Source organism: Spermophilus citellus (assembly GCF_964194105.1).
Source record: "Spermophilus citellus genome assembly, chromosome: 8".
Taxonomy (NCBI): domain Eukaryota; kingdom Metazoa; phylum Chordata; class Mammalia; order Rodentia; family Sciuridae; genus Spermophilus; species Spermophilus citellus.
The window spans coordinates 30,815-36,212 of NC_138189.1; the positions used below are offsets into that span (position 1 = coordinate 30,815).

Here is a 5,398-nt window from a genome sequence, read left to right on the forward strand (position 1 = left end):
TTTAAAAAGGGGGGGAGAACAAAAAACAGCTTAATCAAACTATCCAGATGACTGATATATATAAATGACTGAATACACAAACAAATGAGGCTGAGTAGAAACCTCTTGTGCAGAAGAATTCCATATAATTGAGAGAGACACAGTCATCAAGGAGGTAGAGCTAACTCTCTGATCCCTAAGCGTGGGCTCTACAACTTCCTCCAGAAGAACAGACAATGTGGACATGCAAAAAAAGAGTAACTTCATAGTAAGAAACCTGAAAGTCCCTTCCTCAAGCAGGTGAGCACAATCAATACTACCATTTCAGGGGCTGGGGATGTGGCTCAAGTGGTAGCACGCTCGCCTGGCATGTGTGCGGCCCAGGTTCGATTCTCAGCACCACATACAAACAGAGATGTTGTGCCCGCCAAAAACTAAAAAATAAAGATTAAAAAATTCTCTCTCTCTCTCTCTCTCTCTCTCTCTCTCTCTCTCTCTCTGTCTCTCACTCTCTCTAAAAAAAAAAAATACTACCATTTCGCCTTGAGGGCAGGAGATGATAGAGCTGCTTTTCATCTCAGTGACCAGCTTCCCCCAGTCCAATAGCCCCAGGCTAAATATGAGAAACACAAGGAAATCTGAAAGGCACTGCCTCAGCCAGGTGAGCACAGTCAATACTAATATGACAATAAGGACAAGAGATGACAGAGCAGCTCTTCACCTCTGTTACCTGCCTCCCCCAGACCCACAGCCCCAGTTTAAATATGAAAAAAGGAAAATTCCAAAAAAAAAAATTATAAAAATACCTGACAAGTCATCCTCAATCCTCTCAAGGTCATAGAAACTGTCACCCCAAGAGACGTCTATGGAGACATGATGACTGGATGTCATGTTGGCTCCTAGATGGGATCCTAGAACAGGAAGACACAGAACTGAGAATCCAAAGGATATGTGACTTCAGTTAATGTTAACATACCATTATTTTTTCTTCATGACAAATGGTCTAAGATGTTAACACTTTAGAGACAGCTCACCTAAGTCATAACAAGGGAAGAAACCAGATTGAGGCTACCTGGGAAATCTCTACACTTTCTTTTCAATCTCTGTATAAAGATAAAACTAATCCTGGCATGGTGGCACATGCCTGTAATCTCAGCATCCTGGGAGGCTGAGGCAGGAGGATTTCGAGTTCAAAGCCAGCCTCAGCAACTTAGTGAGGCCTTAAGTAACTCTGTGAGAACCTGCCTCTAAATAAACACTTACTTGTTTAATTATTCATACAGTTAATTACTGGTAATTGACACTCTTAGCTAGTTCTGTATTTTATTATGAACATTCATAACACAAAAATCAAATAGTTCAAATTAATATAAAATTGAAAGTATGCGCTTCTTTTACATATTTCATGTTGAAGTAATAACATAAGTAAACTTTTTATATTTTTATGCTGTCACTAGGTTCTAGGTTTGCCTTCTTAAAACTTGATCAATAGAGGAGAAAAAAAATGACATTTTAGAGATTCTATTTCAACTCCTGGTTTAAGTTTCCTCAAAGACTGACTTTATATAAAAAAAAAAAAGTCCTAATGCAAATTGACTCACTGTGTCTGAATCATTTATCCCAAAGAATCTTTGTCTCTATTTTATTTCTATGCATACCTTTTTAGCAGCAATATAATCAAATATTTGTGACTGGGACAAATAGTCAAAGAAATAGTCATCTCCTCCAAGAACTCTGCAGGAAGTGGTGAGCCAAGAGAAGCAGAGGTGTCAGCTTGGTCCAGAAATTATATTAGATGCTGCTGTGCTGTGAGAAAACACTCTACCTTTTAGAAATCACAAGGAGCTATGGATGCCCACACTCTTGTATGAGTCTAAATCTAGTTGAACTTCTAAGTAATTTTATTGTTACTAGCTCATCATGAAGCTAATGACAACTAAAGGATCTATGGGGCTGGGGATGTAGAAAGATTTCCTAGCATGCAGGAAGCCCTAGGACCAACCCCCAGAACCACAAAAAAAAAAAAAAAAAGAATTTGTGTCTTCTTTTTATAATCAAATAGAAAATGAATAATCACTCCTCTTAAGGAAACATGTTGGACCTAAAACACTTGAGACTCTCAGAATCAAAATACTCTCCTTACAGTGAATTGCATAGCTAGATCACCATAAACAGTGGTGTCACATCATAAACCATATTCACATTAAGCATACCATCAAAAAACAACAAAAAGGCTTTATTGACTGTTGATAAGAAAAATGAACATAATCTAGCTTAGGAAATTATTAACACATTGGAAACATATGATACTGATATCAAAATACTCCAGGACAAGCCAGGCACTTTGACTCATGCCTGTCATCTTGGCTATTTGGGAGGGTAAAGCAGAAGGATCACAAATTTGAGGCTGACATTAGCAATTCAGCTAGACCCTGTCTCAAAATGAAATTGTAACAAAGACTGGGGACATATGTAGTTCAGGGCTTGCATAGCACAAGCAAGGACCTGGGTTTAATCCCCAGTGCCAAAAAAAAAAATTCTCCAGGTGAGACATCTGACAACTATGGCAGGTACAGAACAAGGCAGAAGCCATTATGTCAGCCTCCTCAAAATGATGAAAGTAAACCTGCACTTTGTTCAGCTCACAATACTAACATGTCTGATTTCTCTTCTAATAATTCAAATGCAACCATTTAAATATGATCAAAAGTGCATGTACTTTTCTAATGAATCCAACAAATATGAGAGAGATACTAAACTGCATTCTGAAAGCCACCTTATAAGCACATAGGGGCACCAACATTAGGATAAAATGTAATCATGGCATTTCCTACATGAATAACCCTATATACTAATAAATACATAATTTCAAAAGAAAGACAAATTTCTGAAATCAAAAGCAAATTGATACATTTTAAATGATACTTTGAACAGAGGCAAAACACTTAAAGAGTTCTCCCACAAGAATTCCTGACAACATAAAGTATCATGTTCATTAGAAGGCCCATCCCTTTGTATGCAAGGAATAAGAGAACTTTCTGATGAATATAGAACTTTAATAGGACATATGAAAATGCTTTCTAAATTTGAAAAGAAGAAAATATGTTTTTTAAAAGCTTATTTTGAGTAAATGTATCTGAATTGCAAAAAAGCAGCTACTGACTTGTCTCTTACATTTTGTAATGATTTGCATCTCAGGAGATTTCATCTATAGTGGTTTTAAATATCATGAAATATCAATGGTTAACATTAAAAATATCATCATCCCTCTTCTCTTTTAAAACTGATTTGAAATTTTCTTAGAATAATTTCATATGAATTTGGAAGAGGCACTTTGGTATATGTGTATATGTGTAAATACATGATCTTTTTTAAAATTTTTTCTTTACTTTTAGTTGTAGTTCAACACAATACCTTTGTTTTATTTACTTATTTTTATGTGGTGCCAAGGATCAAACCCATGGCCTCGCACGTGCTAGTCGAGTGCCCTACTGCTGAGTCACAACCCCAGCCCCGATACATGATCTTTTGAAACTATACCTCTCATGCTTGAGTCCTGTCAAAGACATCTTCTGAGTGTGTGGTGCTGGGATGGACTCCATGGCCTCTCACATGCCAGGCAAGTGCTCTGCCACTGAGCTGCACACCCAGTCTCAAACATGTCTTAATAAATGGAAATTAATTAAAATCATTTGATTATGAGCATTTCCAAACAAGACAATTCTCTCAAACAAAACAATTATCTCAATCAAAAACAAAGTAAACTAAATTTTTTAAATATTCCTTATTGGTGTAATCAAATAGAAAATGAATAAAAAAATAGAAGTTCACAGAATTAAAAATCCTATAAAGGACTAGAGTTGCGGCACAAAGGCAGAGCATTTGCCTGGAATGTGTTAGGCCCTGGGTTCAATCCTCAGCACCACATATAAATAAACAAAATAAATAAATAAAATAAAAAGATCCACTGACAACTAAAAAAATATTTTAAAAATTCTTTAGAAAATTGAAAGAATATTAATTAAAAATTGAATAGGAAAAACCTATTACACAGAACTGAAGGCCATGGGGAATTACATAGCAAAATAACTCTAAAATAAGAAAAAAAATAATGAATCAATTAGCATACAAAAGCTTGGACTGATACTTAGAGTTCTCCCACTGGATGGGATCCTGGGATCATCAGGGCTCAAGGCTGGCTGTCATCTGCCCTTTAACAAATTCTGATTTTATTTCAAATGTTCATGATCTATAGAGAATAAAAGAGAGAGAAAGGTGAGTTTTCTAAATTTATTTTATGCTATGTCAAATTTTGATAATAGTCAAGATAATTCATCCAATGCAGGATGTCAGTGTTTATACAACAGATGTTATTTGTGCACCATTATGAATATATTGCCAATTAGCACAGCAGCCAGGGAGCTGCTCATGCTAGACTAACAGGGGCAGAGTCTGGAGGAGGGGGATGGAAGGTCAGGAGGGGGGGCTGGAAGATAAGTGGGGTCTGGAGAAGAGGCAGGGTCTTAAAGAGGAGGGTTGGGCTGGGGTTATGGCTCAGTGGTAGAGCACTTGCCTAGCATGTGTGAGGCACTGGGTTCAAACCTAAGCACCACATACAAATAAATAAACAAAATAAAGACATTGTGTCCATGTGCAACAAAAAAAAAATTTAAAAGAGGAGGGGTGAGGTCTGGAGGAGGGGCAGGACAGGAAGAAGGGAAAGATCTGGAGGAGAGACAGGGTCTGAAGGAGGGGGAGAATGAGTCACAAGGGGGCAGGGCTTCACAGAGGGGTGGGACCTGAGGAAGGGACAGGCCCTGGAACATGAGTAGGACCTAGAGGAGAGGCAGGGTAGGAAGGAGGGGGAAGGGTGGATCAGGAGGACAAGCAGGGCCATAGAATATAGGTGGGGTCTAGAGGAGAGGCAGGGTCTGGAGGGGAAGGCCTTAGCAAGAGGGTCCTGGAGGGGTGGCTTCTTGCTAATTAAACTCTCCACCAAAAGAAAAACGTGTGGCTGTGGTAGCTCAGTGGTAGAGCGCTTGCCTAGATGTGTGAGGCACTGGTTTTGATCCTCACCACCACATAAAAAGAAATAAATAAAATAAATATATTGTGCCCTTCTACAACTAAAAAATATTGAAAAAAAACTAAGCAGAGATTAAAGAAAAAGAAAAATGTGGTTCATGAGTTTGATTCCACAAAAAACATGAGATGTATTTTTAATAAATTCTGGCTTGGTTAGAAGTAATATATTTAAACTTAAACAGCTCAAAAGGCTGAGGCAGAAGGATCTCAACTTCAAAACCAGCCTCAGCAAAAGCAAGGCATGAAGCACCTCAGTAAAACCCTGTCTCTATAATACAAAATAGGGCTGGAGATATGGCTCAGTGGTCACATGCAACAACAACAACAACAAAAA

General features: G+C 37.8%; 1 long non-coding RNA gene across 1 annotated transcript; it reads right to left on the bottom strand.

Annotated features, from left to right (window-relative positions):
* Window positions 1-847: 847 nt before the first annotated feature.
* LOC308654578 lies at window positions 848-4,225 on the bottom strand. The gene is made up of 3 exons (XR_014023293.1): window positions 4,109-4,225; window positions 3,520-3,642; window positions 848-890 (listed from the first exon to the last, which is right to left on the bottom strand). It is a non-coding gene; the product is annotated as an uncharacterized lncRNA (long non-coding RNA).
* Between the last annotated feature and the right edge of the window lie 1,173 nt (window positions 4,226-5,398).